Raw genomic sequence first — 16,327 nt, forward strand, 5'->3', positions numbered from 1 at the left:
TTACGATTGTTGCAATTCTCTTCTCTTGCATGAGAAAGAAGACTGCTCAATAAATAACCTTTTTATTGAAAACGCCGTCTGTCTATTTCTCGGCAAAAACCCTGGTGAAACAAAGCATGCACGATTGACTGAGTGAAATAGCCATCTATTGTTTTCGCGACTCTCAAGATATATTTCTTATTCTTGGGGAACAAAGTTGTCATGTTATATGGTTGTCAAAAACGAATCCCTTCTTGTTTATTCGAGAAAGTTTCTAGTGACCTCTGAGCTAGCTGGCATTCACAATTAGGTCTAACATACTCAGTAGAGAGACCTAGTCGACTTCAGTCCTACCTCTAAACTATCGTTTGTTATTCCAATGCGCAGAGCCTATTGGGAATATAGGAAGTTCACTACATGGCGCCCAAAGTTTGGTAAGGCGATAATTTAACACTAGATACTAGAGTAACTCAGTTGTGCTTTTCACACAGACCCCTTTTTCCGTAAAAACTCCAATAGACGTCTGGAGTGGGTAAAAGGTTAGTATCCCCCAGAACTAAGTAGGACAAGAATCCTATGTATTCGTTTTTTGGTTTATTCAACGTTGAAGGATACAGTGTTCCAAAATATTGTGCACCTAATCTTTATTTCCTTGAAACTTCCTCTGCAAACTTTCTGTCAGCAAAATGACAGAGAGTGACGACGAAAGGGAGAGAGCTAGAATAGCTACTCAACTATTAGCAGAAGACACAAGTCCTCAGCAAAATGACCCGGGTGCAATAATCATCCCGGTAAATGTAAGAAAGAGTGTAACTTACAAACTAATAAATAATGGAGTATCATCGAGAGGTGGTACAGTCATATTTGTGGTAGAGGCACATGAGTATCAGCAGACAGAGGTATTCTATTCATGGATAACTTTTCCAGCAGCTAATGCTGTAACACACGAGTTCCACTACTACAAAGCAGAGGAACCTCGAGCGGAATACGTTCCTTTCGAGGACGTCGAAATTCCACTAACTTACCAGGAGCATCAGCTCTGGTTTAATGGCGCCCTAAAACATAAAAATCACATTTCCAGGCTCGGTCCACTAGGTAGGCCAGGAGCGACATGGCCGGTTCTAGCCAGCTATACACCACATCCTGACATTGAAGAAATTGTCAGACAGAGAACTGTTAGTTCAACTAAAACAATTAATTAAAATACATAGACAATTAGCCCAATGTGCCATGCGGACTTTAACAGTCCAACCAGCATTAACAATTCCACAGCAACCCCCTCACCAGGGGAATACACCACAGACTATACAATCAGTCATTGGTAAATTACCCGCAAAACGGGAACAAATTCCGTTCTGGCTGGCTCAAAAGATTACTCAAATAGATAGATAGATTTATTGTACAGTTAATAAAAACACACAATATAGAAACATACAAATGTGTATAAAAAGTAATCATGGTTACAGTTAAAAATATAAAATGCGGTGGACTTGCTTATTGAGATCATAAAAAGTCATAATTATATTGTTCAAGGCCGTAGGGATTTAAGCAAGCAAGGTGCTCCAATGGACTTAGCTCAGCATTGAGTAGACTTGTGCTTAGTGTGAGTCAGTTGTCTGGATCATAATCCTTTTGGTCACCATGTCAAAGAATTTCGTTAGTCTACAGTTTAACTGAGTCTCCTCAGGGTTAAGCACAACATTACAGCCTGCCTGCAACTCGTTATGCCCTTCTGGTTCCATATGGCACGGAGTAGGGATCGTCTTATGTCCTTAAGTTTTGGGCAAATGCAGATTATGTGGATTAAGTCCTCTTTTCCTGATGAGCAAAGTCGGCAGCAACTTGCTGAGCTTCCCCTTCTCCAAGGTGCCGGGTGCGGTAAAATTGGAATAATGCCAAGGCGCATATTTAGGAACTTGTTTTTAGTTGACTGCTTGAGGCCCATTTTTAAATATTCTTGGGGTTTCAGGGCACTGTAGTCTTTCAATATCTATCTATCTATCTAAATAGAGGCAGTATTCCTTGATAGTACACCTCATGAAAAACACAGAATTCTGACAATCTGTTTACCAATGGGGATCGCACCACATGTGGAAGACTGACAGTCTTGAATAGTATTTGCTTCAATCTACACAAAAACACATGGTGTTCCATCTATGGCGGTTATACCAGACGTACTAAGACAGATTCAAAATTAATACGGTCCAGAGCCTGCTTTAAATCTAGGTATGAAATTACTGAAAGATTTTAAACATGTCTCGGCTATACTGGTAGCCAACATAAAAGGAGAAGCAGCATTAGTGGCGATCCACCAAAAATTAAAAGAAACAGATATAGCAGAACAACCTTTTGAACTTGCCAGAATAATTGAAAAATCCTATGAAAAATTAGATAGAGATAGTGTGGGTAGGAAACCACTAAAACCACAACTAACAGAAAATCCTGAAAAATCTTTCATCAAAAATAGTTTAATTACTCCTAAAAAGAAATGGGAAACTATCAGACAGACTCTTCCTAAAGAGAAACAGTTTCAGTCCAGAGGAAGGTCTCCCCAACGGAGAGATAGATCTCCAGAATGGGGAGGTAGGTCTCCACAATGGGAGCCCTCTGAGAAAAGATATAACCTCAGAAATAGGGATAATTTGAAAAAACCTGACAGATATCAGGATAATGATACACGTCCCTCTCGATCTTTTCAGACTTCCTCACAGAAATCGGAAAGAAGAGTACGGTCAGAACATAAAGAAGAGCGCGTCAAGTCCAAAGACAAGGAACCCGCTCACCAAAGTAAAAAATCAAAATTTTCCAAAAAGAAGGTAGCAAGCATAAAGATAAAACATGCTGAGGATCCTGAGGACACAACTCAAGAACGGAGAGTGGGCCTAAACAGTACTAGAAAGCACAGCAGAAGTGACCATAGCTCGCAAGATCCTGATGAATCTTCTGGAGACAGTGGACACGAATGAGTACATTCAAGTGGAAATTGCAGACACCAGAGTTAGTGTACTCCATTAATTATAGGAAATAACATTGCGTATAGAAGGGGACATAACTAGGAAAATAAGAACTCTCTTTTGGGAGAAGCTATCTAAGGGCTATGATATCCTTCTAGCTGAGAAAGACTGGCCACCAGAATTTGTTAGGGAGTGCCCACATGGCGAAGAAATGATTATGCCTGCCTTCTCAAATCATATTCAAATTCATAAAAAATACACATATGCAAGAAAATAGGCAGTGGCCCAAGCCCCTGCATTATATAAAAATCCAGTTAAAAAATCAACCTACTGCGCAAAGACATATCCTGTTATACAAGAAGCTAAAAAACAAGTCAGGGAGATCTTAGATCAACTTGGGTACCAGGGGGTGATTGAAACATGCACCTCACAAATGAACAATCCTTTGTTTCCTGTCTCCAAACCAGACAATTCATATCGTCTAGTATTGGCCTACAGACACCTAAACTCTTGTTGTAAAACATTTGCAGTGCAAAATTCACACAGTGCAGCACTGATGAATAACATTGTGCGCAAAAAATATAAAACGACATTAGATATTTCAAATGGTTTCTTCTGTCAAAACATTGCACCAGAAAGAAGGTATTTGATCGCTTTCTCAAATATGGGGCCCAGAGGCAATTTTGATGTCTCCCCCCAGGGATTCAAGAATAGCCCAGGATTATTTTCAGCCAGAGTAACAGAGTTACTACAAATGTATGATGATGAGGCATTATCTTATGTCGATGACATCTATCTAACAGACGATGATTTGGACAGGCACTTGAAAAGAGTGAACACCATTATACTTGGGACAAAGAAGCCAAAAGGATGGTGGAACCTTCTTTACCAATGCACCTGACCACAATAACCAAAGTAATATTTTCCCTTTAAATCTGAAGAGTGTGCACACTGATATCCACCCACTATCACAATGATAGTTCTATACAGAACTTGAACACAGTTAGATTTATAAGCACAGGTGCACCACATATAGGAATTGTGCAAACTAGGTCACAAGTTTGTCACAAAAGATACCAAGAATCAATTCCAAAGCGGTTTTTATCAAAAGGGTCTTTTCTTTATTAATCCATTTGTCAAAGAAAAACAGCCGACGCGTTTCGTCCCAAACGGGACTTCTTCAGGGCTGTATTGTAACAAAAAACAAAACATATAAACATATCATTAAAATTATGAATCATCTGTCAAATCAGCCGAGTTACAAACAATTACATGCATAAAAACATCCGGATGTCGGTGTTACTCTGTCTAAATCATATCTTCTACATCAAGTAAGAGACATATGACATCAGGCCTAGATACTGGCCAAAGCTTTCACAAACCCCTTGTGAAAGAAGTGTAGACTAGGAAAACCATTAACTATTACCAACATTCACTGGGCATGGTCTAATAGATGGATATTTATAAAAACTGGGAAGCTCTATTTGCCGTGCCGACATCTGGGTCATCATATCACTGTATTTGAAAGTACAGGAATAGATTTTAGTCCACATATATATGAATCGGGAGAGACAGTCACGTACGCAACCTTGTAATCCGAGTCATCCCAGGAAGATGCGGAATCACGTAACTGACCTATAACGAAGGTGAAACGGTACCAATAGCTTACACATCACACTTGTACACACAAGCTGAAATAAAATTCACTTCAACTGAGAAAATTCTGACAGCGGTTCAAACTGCTATAGCAAAAAAAAGAGCCCTTGCACAGGAAAAACGCATATCGGTTGTTACCCCTGTACCTGCCTTGGAGGCAGTGACAAGAGCGAGCATTCCAAATAATAAAGCTTTACATCCACAATGGATACAATGGGTAATTCTCTTGCTGCAACAGACGTTGAATACGTTTTTAACCCTAGCTTGAAAACACAAGAATTTCTCCAATAAGAGTATGACTGTCCTCTGCCGACCGAAATTCTGCCTCTTGAACATTACGGCTGTATAATATATACAGACGGATCAGCACAGCCCGCAATTGGGGGTAAACAAGCCTATAGTGCTGCGCGCGCGATTGTAAAAGGTCGCTGGCGCGAAGGTAAATTCAGACCTATGGTCACAAAAACTCATTCACTCGGAGACTGTACAGCTCAGCGAGCTGAACTACAGGCTTTTAAGATGGCGCTTGAGAATACCGATCCTGAATTCCCCACACTAATAGTGTGCAATTCGTATTACTGTGTCCAGTCTTACAATAAATACTTGCAGAACTGGGTTCAAAACGGTTTCAAAGATGCGAAAGGTGGCACAATAAAGCATAAAATGCTTTGAGAACAAGTAGTTCTTTTACAGAAAGAGCTACAAAAGACTCACGTGATCCATACACTGAGTTAACAACGTGATGGCGTTCACGTTGCAGGGAATTCATTGGCTGATGAAGCCGCAAAGGCAGCCGTCCACACGGCTTCCGTAGTAGCAATCACTCGTTCAAAAACTAAAATAGACCGCGAAATAATGCAAGCTGTCAATGCTTCAGTAAAAAACAGTGGTAAGTCACTCCCGAAAGGCTTTCCAGTAAAGTACTCTTATAAAACTGATGCAAACAATGTTCCTTTTGCTCAGATCCCTGAAGTGGGGGATAGGGCAATCCCAAACATGGAACATAGGTTAGGACTAATCTTAGCTGCGCATGAAGGACTCGCCTCTGCACACGCAGGTGTTTCTGCCACAGTATCTTTATTAAAAAAGAGATATTGGTGGCGGCGCATGAGGAAACAGACTAGAAACTATGTTCTAGACTGTGAAATATGCCAAAAAATTAAAGTATCAACAGTGAAACGTCCTGCGCAGACGCCCCTTCTGATCTCAGATAAACCATTAGCGTGTGTTTACCTGGACCACTGTGGTCCCTTACAAAGGGACGGTAACTATAAATATATCATGGTCGCAGTGGATTCCTGCACAAGATTCATTTGGATGTGGCCCCAGCGCTCGGCTGACGCCAGAACTGTTATAAAAGATTTGCGAGTCTTTATCGGCACATATGCAATCGGCACTCTACATTTTGTCCAGGGTCCTGCGTTTAGCTCTTGGGTTTACCAGGAGGCCATGGCCAGCTTGGGCGTTGCATTGCAGTACTCTAGTCCCTTCCATCCGGAGGGTAATGCGGTAGTGGAAAGAAAAAAACGTGACATAAAGCAATCTATAACAGCGAGGGTATTAGGTTCGGGTGATGGGTGGGTCAAACATCTAATAAGTGTCCAACGTAGTCTTAATAATCTGCCAAGAAATTCTCTGGGTGGAATCACTCCGTATGAACTTTTGTTTGGTACTAGAATGATAATCGAAGACCTCGATAGTCAGACTTCAAAACCTTTGATATCGAAGATTATTGGCTGTTTTACAGGACTTAAATGAAACAAGAAAAAGTTTGAGTAACACAAAGCTAAAGCCAACGGCCACTGAAGAAAAACCACCTGTCCCAGCAAGACCTGTCTGGATTCCAAAGATTGGGGATCTAGTCAGAGAAAAGATCGCGGTGAAGAAGGAATTTGGGCCTTCTTACAGAAAAGCAGTACCTGTCTTAGCAATCAACGGAACAAGATCAGTAGTACTACCGCCCCTTTCTAGTAAAAAGGAGAACAGTTGTATCAATCGACCTGGTAAAACCACAATCATGTGGCCAATAATAAGTAGTAGGCCCAGTGGACTCCCAAGATGTAGCAGAAGACCAAACCTTGCTACAATTCAAGAGGTTCAAACTGAAAGACTAATCACATTTGATAAACCTGCAGTGAATAAAGAAGGACTATGCAACAAAGCCATGGAACTTGTGCCTCTTGAAACCCAAATTGCAACAGTTTGTCAAGAAACACCTGTCTACAAAGATGTAGCCTCTGACTATACTAATATGACAAAGGAAGAAGCAACTACAAAGATCAATAAGAATCATGATGCAATTCCAACAATTGACAGAACTGCCTCTGGCTATTTCATCAATTTCGATTACTTTTCTGAAGATCCCAGTGAACATGAAGAAAAGCCAGCAAACAAGACATTCAAAGAAAAATAACAGAACTCTTTCATCAACTTGGAGAACTATATCTGATTTCACCATGGATTGAATTGTGGATTGTGTTAGGTGTACTTTTCCTCCTGCTCTGGCTCATTTTGGTTTTAAGCTTGGGAAGAATGATTGTTGGAAAATACAGTACAATGGACACAGCAAGTCAGAACATCAACTTGGTCCTAAAACCTCACAAGTCATCTCATGTTGGAAAAAGAGACCCGTCATCAGTAAACATCACAGCCATTCCTATACTTGGTGGTGTAGCATGGGTCGCTACTGATTACGACATCTATGGCCCGGTTGAACTCTTGAAGTATATACACCAGTTCAAGGTTTCATTAAGTGACTTTGTCTCACTGAGCAGTTTCCCTTATGATTGGGACTTTGAGACTATTAATAATATGATGTCTGATTTAGAAATGTCAGCAAAATTTACAGATCATGATTATTTAGAAGGTTCATCTGATTATGAAGAAATGTATTGCTTTAATCATTATGGGCACCACCATTTGCATAAATCTGCAAAACTTAGAAATGTTTTTGCTTATAATCAATGGGAACATTGTCCAACACCGCCAAAAGGCAGCTCGAAAACATTTCATGAGAAATGTCCATACTTCTCAGGGTTTAATGTCACAGATCCAGAAATGTTTTATTTCAAAAATGTGAATAAGACAGGAATGAAAAATATGTTCTCCAATACAAAACAGATATATTCTGCAAAATGTTATGAACAATTGTCTACATTTGGTTTTGAATTCTGGAAAGATAACAGGGATTAGAATCATTATTCAGAGCCTGCATGATCCCAGAACAAATAATGTTCCTGAATGACCCCATTCAACAAACAACCTGTCTTGGCCTAGCCAAGATAAAAGACTTAAACAACCAGTCTATATCAAAGCCTATACCTGATAGAAATAGCACTACAGATGAGGGGTTAGACGTGTCTCATATTTTACACCAAAACAGAACTAATCCTGATTGGAAAAAATGGTTGATCTGGCCCTCAGACACTAATAACTGTCAAGATAGATTCCTGGACAAAACACAGGGGTTCAAACAGAACAGGCCAGACCCAAGATATTCCCAGAGACAACATCCAGGGATAACAACAACATACAGTGTAGAAAAACTATGCCTCGAATGGCTACAGAAATCCACACTACCTGAAATTAAGCAGCACTTGACCTTACTTAAAGAAGGTGCTGACTTGCGGGATTTCTTATTGGGACCTCGCAAACAACGTCAAAAACGTTTCATATATGCCGGTATATATGCTGCTTACAATGAAGCTTGGAAAGTAATGCAAATTGAAACTGCTAAAAAAATACGAGAAATTGATGGTAATAATTTGGAAAAATCACTGTCTGTAGTGGACAATGGGTTAACAACTCTGTCCTCCAGAATTTATTCTTTGGACAGCATTGTATCATCTGCTATTGATATAATAGAACACGATATGCTAATGTTACAACATGGCCAGTCCCAATTACGTTCTATTGTACAGTTAGGCTGGACGTTACAAAATCTGCGTTCAGGCTACATGCCTTGGCGTCTAATCAACACAACGTCAATATTTTCTATCTTTAACCTTACAAATAAACAAATCTCTTTGGCACAAAAAGGAGCAGACTATATGGTGCTGAGCATTGAAAAACTAGAAAGATTACCATTAACAGTTTCCGAGAGGCCTGTCATTGAATGGATAATACATGGTACCATAACAATACCAATAGCGACATTCCAGTTTCAATACTGCCTACAGCATATACCAATGGGCCTATATGATAGGTTGGGTAAAGGATACATTAAGTCGACCTGGAATTTACCTTTCACACATAGATGTTGGAGTGGGCATAACAAAGAAGTATTTCTTAGTGGGAAAAATTGTGAAAACTCGCTAAGCGGTACACTTCTGTGTCAAGAAATTAATTTACATGGAGCCTGTGAGGGTTCATCTAATGACCTTTCTTGCCACTTGCACGGCACCCCAGCCACACAAATAGAACCTGTTTTCAGGCAGCTTTCCAACGGCAGCTACGTTATGTTAAGTGACCACAGCTGTTGTGGCATGTTGCCAGGAACGGCCTATCTTGTCAGTGTTACATCCAGGGTCACTTTTGTATGCAAGTATTGTATCCAAACAGCAAGCCAGACAAGGAGGCAATAATTTGGCCTTCATTGAATCTCTTATATTCGAATTGATGCATTAAGCAGAATGAAAGCCATTCTTTTACAAAAAACTGTGCCTTTGACCTCGTCTAGAGAAACGTATGATCTGCAAGTTCCTCAGCAGAGATACATACATTATTATCAACAAACTGCCCCGTACATTTCGTAGAAATGTTAGGTCAAATTTTAAACATGTCAGATACCAGTGGCATCGCACATGTATTTAAGACACTTTTTTCGGGACTGTTAGCACCCTTTGAAGCAGTCCTGAGCATTTTTCCAAATTTCGTGCACTCTGTGTTCGGCGGTCTGCCTCTCATTTTGGGACTCGTAGCAGGAATTCTATTTTTGTTCCTTCTGCTCCGATATGGCAAGTCCAGTCACCAGCGATACCCACATTACCATGGAACAAACGATCCAGGCAATGCGGTACCGAAATAAGATAACACAGGTCCTCGGCTTGGCTCATCTAAGAGATCTGAATACCACATGGTTTCTATCATTCAGACCAATCTGGCAAGATTGCATCTTACCTGTTCAAGGATGCCTGCTCTGAGTAGAAGAATGTGTATTAGACATCTGTCTCTCACTTCCATCAGCAGTACCTATGGATGTCGATACTTTGCTTGGTTCGGTAACGGCTCATGCAACGTGTTGTCCCCAGCGGCTACCAATTCTGATGACTGCATTCGTTGAGACCTCACCATTACGACTAGGTGGCGGTGAGGTACGAGATGAAAGCGGCACACAGGTACAACTTTCTGTGAACATTACTGATCCAGATCACGCTGACGGTAATGCATCTCACATATGCACTGTTTCTACTTTTTCGGAAATGGCCCAACTTTCACCTACTGTGGTAGACAAATTCTTTGCCAGCCTATCTGAGTTAATGTTTTCTCCTAACAACGAGAATAACTCTTGAGAAACAAGCACACAGCGTTCCCTGAACTTTGATTTCGACCTTCAGTTTTGATAAACAGAACTTCTAAAAATTTAGAACAATTTTTTACTACAACAAAATTAATTTTTTCTCAATACCAAAATATTTACCTTTTTTTTGGCACAGATAATCTGCTTAATGTAGAACTATTCTTAGAGAACAAGATTGCTATTTTTTGATACCTAGAGACAATATTTAAACTTAGCCTCTAGCACATGTACAGTATTATATAACTCTGTGATTAAATGGTCTCGACCTTCTCTTCTGTATTAAGAGCCATTTCATAAATGTAATTTCGTAAATCATTCAGCAAGCATTTCAAATGTAAAATGATATGCATTATTTGAATGATACCACTGCTTCGAAAACGTACAGTACAATACACATTTTTCGTGTACAAACCATTTCAGATGCATTGTATGTATTTTTGGAGTGGGATTGTAAACACATGCTTAGAAATGTTATAATTGCTTAGTATTTAGTAAAGATGGACATTCTACGTGGAGTGGGTTTTGTAACGTATCTAGGGCTCTAGTGTAATTTTCCCGATTCATGCCCTTATATAGGTATAACTTCCTATCCTTAAATAGGCATAAGAATCATAACCATATTTAGGCACAGCCAATGCAGTCCAAATACGGCATGGCTACTTCTACTAAGCTCTTAGAGTACAACGAGTTCTTGAAGACAACTAGCCTTCAGCAGAACGGGACTTCCCCCTGCTACAGTATTGATTTGTCCCAGAACTCCTGGAGTGTGTAAAGAACTTCGAGTTCTTAGTGACGTTATTATGTCCACCCTTACGTCAAACTCGGCACCTTCCAGGTATAAATATACCCACATCTGCCCTAGCAAACACACGGTGGTTTGAAGCAGATCGACTACTTGCCCGATGCCCTGCTGTAGCGAGTGCCGAAGGAAGCCGACCCTCCAGCTGACGCACTGAGAGAGACGCTGTCTTTTCTCACGCCGAGAAATCCAGCTCCAGTGTTTCCCTGCTACCCTTGCGGGTTACTGGGAGATCGAGTCCTGAGAGAGAGATACAAGACCTCCTTCATTCTATAACCAAGGTAAGGAGCTGATTAGACCCTTAGAGAAATCTTGGATAGATTCTTGGCAGAAACTATTTAACTCAAGCTACACCTCACTTACTTCTTCCCTTGTACTAGACTTAGGTTAGGTACACCGGGGTAGGCGTATTTTAGATGCACCAGTTGAGTACTTTTAGTCATTATTTATCATTGTATGTATTTTATCTATTTTATGTATCTTATGGCTTAGAAACCATATCATGCTTTTACAGTATTATTTCATAATACTCTTTTTACTGTACGCACTTTACTTCATAGCAAGTATTACGATTGTTGCAATTAACTTTTCTTGCATGAGAAAGAAGACTGCTCAATAAATAACCTTTTTATTGAAAACGCCCGTCTCTATTGCACGATTGACTGAGTGAAATAGCCATCTATTGTTTCCGCGACTCTGAAGATATATTTCTTATTCTTGGGGAACAAAGTTGTCATGTTATATGGTTGTCAGAAGCTAATCCCTTCTTGTTTATTGGAGGAAGTTTCTAGTGACCTCTGAGCTAGCTATTCAGAAAAGGGGGTGGTGATGAACAGAGTGTCTGAATTAAGCAGACCACTCTTACCCAGTCCAAAGATCAGGGCTTGATCCATCACCGTTATTTATCTCACTGCACCATCCCAGCTCAGAACCTGGCTATATGCAAATCAGTCTGTCCCTGGCCCAGTGCATCATGGGAACAGGGTAGACTGTATTAAGGTTACCAGCTAAACCAGGGTTTGAAAACCACAACTATGGCACTGAAATCCTGGCTTCTGTGCGTGCCATCACCGTGTGACCTTGCAAATATCAAGGTACCGCCCAGAATCCCACTTTCCTTCCCTCTCACACACCGGCAGCACCTCGTTCAGTTTGGCGTGTGCGCTAAACAAACAAGTCACATTGCTCCCGCTGCCACCCTGCTCGTGGCAAGTGAGTTACCCGCTCTCCAGGCCGCCCGGGCGCTGACAGTGACAACGGTGCACTGCTGCCCCAGCCGGCTCTCTACGGTGCAGTGACTTCCAGTCAGAGTAAACTTCTGAGAGGCGCGCGGTCAACTGTCCGAATCTCTGCCGGGTGGAGGCTGGTATTGGCTCGGGCTGTGGATGCCCCTCGCCACCGCAGGAGCCCTGGAGCTGCACGCCGCCCTCTACTCGCGCCTTGGCAGCATGAAGTCTGTGGAGGAAGGTACCATGCGCCCCGCGCCAGCCTTTGCGCCCGCACGGCGTGCCAGCTGCTCTGTCCCTTGATGCAGACCCCGTCCCTCCTCCTCAGCTTAGAGCCCCGTGTCTTGGCAGGCGCCTCGCTCCCTTCAATTTTAAAAACAAAATGGGCACCGCCGCACATGCCCCGGAGTATGCATGGCGCCCAGCGGGGCTTCATGTTTCAAAACGGGACCTCGAGCCCTACCACGCCGCAATGGCGGTCGGAACGTCACTGGAGACGGAACTATTGTCCCTTGTTGCGCGCCAAATACAAATCGCTCCTTGCTGAATATAAAAAAGCGATCCTGGCGGCTAAAACCGCCTATTTCTCTGAGAGAGTAGCTCTCGCGGCTAACAAACCCCGTGAAATTTTCTCTCTGGTCCACAATCTTGCCACCTCTGATCGCTCTACCCCTAGCCTGGTTCCCTCACAGTCCCTCTGTTCCTCACTTAACAATTTTTTTATCGACAAGATCGTAAAGATCAAAGCCAACATTCCTACAGTGCCCCAACCCCGCCCCATCTGTCCTTCCATCTGTCCTTCCTTTTCCTTTTCCTCTTTCCCTCCTCTCTCCACCGAACTATTTCTAAAACTTCTGATCAAAATCAAGTCTGGCTCCCCCATGGATTGCGCGCGAGCACGCATTCTTAAAACCCTCTTCACCAACTGCTCTGCACCTCCCCTTGCTCTCCTCAACTCCTCTTTAGCTCTCGGATCCGTCCCCTCTTCTTTTAAATCTGCTATAGTCCTTCCTATTCTAAAGAAAACTGGTCTAGATCCCTCTCTTCCTTCTAATTTCCGTCCCATCTCTCTTCTTCCCTACCTCGGCAAGATCCTCGAAGCTCATGTCACTTCCTGCCTCTCCTCTTATATTGAGGAGAATGGCCTCCTCGCATCCCACCAGGCAGGATTCCGCCCGGGCCACTCCACGGAGATGGTGGTCCTCGCAGTCCTGGACGAACTTAAGGGGAAGGCCGACTAACCTCCCCCAAGCCCTGGTCCTTCTCGACTTGTCCGCTTAGTTTGACACGGTTGACCATGCCATCCTTCTCGACCGTGTCACGCAGCGGGCATTCGGGGCGTGGCCTTTTCCTGGCTGGCGCCCTTCCTTCAGGATAGGTCCCAGGCAGTTCATCTCCCCGGTTTCTCTGCACCTCCCCGCCCTGTCACTTGTGGTGTTCCCCAAGGCTCTTCTCTCTCTCCTCTCCTTTTCAATCTTTATATTCACCCCCTCATCACTTCTCTTCTTGAGCTGGGGGTCTCTGTGTATAACTACGCAGATGACCTTCAGCTCATTTTCGATCTTTCTTCTACCCCTGATTCTCTTCCCAAGTTCTGTTCCACCTTAGTCTTCATTTCTGACTGGATGTGCGCTAACCAACTGAAGCTCAATCCAGATAAGACGGAACTTGTTCTCACTGGTGGCCTTTCCAACCCCTGGACCCCCGCACATTGGCCCCTTTCTTTTGGTCCCCCCCCTGTCCCCTCTTCCTATGTCCGCACTCTCGGCATCAAAGTCAGTCATGACTTATCTATGCACAGTCAGATCAGCTCCGTTGTGTCCTCCTGCTTTCTCTCCCTCCGTTTAATTCGGAAAATCTCCCGCTTTTTTTCTACCGATGCACTCAAATCCATAGTCATGGCCCTCGTTACCTCCCGCCTTGACTATGGGAATGGCCTGTACGTGGGCATACCTGCTTACGAAGCCCGCTGCCTACAGGCCATTCAAAATCAAGCTGCTCGCCTCATCCTTTCCCTCCCTAAATCTTCTCATATCACCCCGGTTCTCAAATCACTTCACTGGCTCCCTGTTCGTTTCAGATCCTTCTTCAAACTGGCCTGTCTAGCATTCCTGGCTCACTCCCGATCTGCACCCTTGTTCATTAACACTCTTGTCTCTTCTCATGCCCCTGTTTGCACTCTTCGTTCTTCCTCTCTCTCTCTTCTTCACATCCCTCGCTTCCGCAAATCCAGATCGGGGGGAACCCGATTCTCAGTCCTTGCCCCCCAGTTCTGGAATAGCCTTCCTCTTTCTATTCGCTCCATCCCCATCTACGCTCACTTCCGCAAAGCCCTTAAAACTTTCCTCTTTCTTCACGCATTCCCCTCTTAAATTTCCCTGGGTCCCCTCTGCTGAGTTCTTGATCAGGTCCCTAGCGCCAGGAAGCCGCTCGGCCACCGTGCGCTCTATTAAATATTTTATTCATTCATTCAATGGGGGCACAGGAGCCTCTAACGCCGCCTCAAAACCCCGGGTTTCAAATTTTTTTAAAAACGGGCCTAGAGCCCAAGAGCACCACTACGGAGACCCCACAACCGCTGTACATGCCAGGGAGCCCGCATGGCGCCCAGCGGTGCTACAGGGCTTTGTATTTAAAACGGGACCTCGATCCCTACTACTTCGCAACGGGTGCGCAGGAGCCCTCAATCTCTCTCTCCCTCCTGCCCTCCCTCTCCCTCCTGGCCTCCCTCTCCCTCCTGCACTCCCTCTCAATCTCTCTCTCCCTCCTGCCCTCTCTCCTGCCCTCTCTCCATCCTGCCCTCCCTCTCCCTCCTTCCCTCCTGCCCTCCCTCCCCCTCCTGCCCTCCCTCTCCCTCCCTCTCCATCCTGCCCTCTCTCTCCTGCCTGCCCTCTCTCTCCTGCCTGCCCTCTCCCTCCTGCCCACCCTTTCCTCCTGCCCTCCCTCGCCATCCCTCTCTCCCTCCTGCCCTCTCTCCCTCCTGCCCTCGATCCCTCCTGCCCTCTCTCTCTCTCCCTCCTGCCCTCTCTCTCTCCTTCCTGCCCTCTCTCTCTCTCCCTCCTGCCCCCCTCTCTCTCCCTCCTGCCCCCCTCTCTCTCCCTCCTGCCCCCCTCTCTCTCCCTCCTGCCCCCCCTCTCTCTCCCTCCTGCCCCCCTCTCTCCCTCCTGCCCTCTCTCTCCTGCCCCCTCTCTCCATCTCTCTCTCCCTCCTGCCCTCACTCTCCCCCCCCCTCTGTCATCTCACTGTGTGTGTGTCTGTCTGTGTCAGCCTTCAGCCCGGGCTGAGACAGCTTCCTCAGCGCACACACCCAGACAGCCGCACCAAAGTACTTAGCAGGTCTTTAAAAGACCATTTACATGTTATTGAGGCTTTGTTGTAGCGCCCCTGCATCTCCACTCTGACCATCACCTCTCGCCCGGCCCCACAGAGCAGAGGCTTTGTCGCATTTCACCTCTTAGTGCCCCTGCATCTCCACTCTGCTTTGTGGGGGCCGGGGGAGCAGTGATTGTCAGAGTGGAGGTGCAGGGGCACTAAGAGGTGAAATACAACAAAGCCTCTGCTCTGTGGGGGCCGGGGGAGCGGTGATTATCAGTCTCGGAGCCGTCTTAGTCAAGCGCTGCTGATTATCAGTCTCGGAGTCGTCTTAGTCAAGCGCTGCTGCGGTGGTGTTTGCTAACATTATTTTTTTAAGCACAGGTATGATTGCAAGGTCCGCGGGCCGCCAAGGATAGCTTGCCGGGCCGCTGGCGGCCCGCGGGCCGTACTATGAGTACCTCTGCTCTAGAGAATCCTTAAAACTGCTGAAGTTTACTTTGTATGCCATGTATTTTCTTTCCTTATCATTTCTTGGGATCCCTGACAGTGGTTGAGTACAAACTCATATCTAAAGGCACATTTCATATCTGCAGGGTAGGGTTTCGCCAAAAAAGGTTAGGTTAATCTCAATATGTGAACCATGATTAGTGAGAACAATGAATAGATCTTTGAGCACTCACCCAGCCCCCTCTAAACATAGTGGTGTAACACAGGCCCCCACAGGCCCCGTGGTGCTGCGGCCCGCAAGCTGCAGGGGGCCCACTAAGGACAATACTCTGGCCTGTGAGCTCTTGTGTGCACACAACATAAAAGAAAATAGCTACTAGCTTTTTTAAACATACTTTTATTGGTTTTATTCATGTAATCATTACAATCGAGC

At 44.2% G+C, this 16,327-nt stretch overlaps 1 protein-coding gene across 2 annotated transcripts in view; it reads left to right on the plus strand.

The window, feature by feature from the left end:
• The window catches only part of AGA (aspartylglucosaminidase), a 284,566-nt gene that overhangs the window by 200,824 nt on the left and 67,415 nt on the right, over positions 1 to 16,327 (plus strand). The window lies entirely within an intron of this gene.

This window comes from Lissotriton vulgaris, unplaced genomic scaffold (assembly GCF_964263255.1).
Source record: "Lissotriton vulgaris unplaced genomic scaffold, aLisVul1.2 SCAFFOLD_884, whole genome shotgun sequence".
Taxonomy (NCBI): domain Eukaryota; kingdom Metazoa; phylum Chordata; class Amphibia; order Caudata; family Salamandridae; genus Lissotriton; species Lissotriton vulgaris.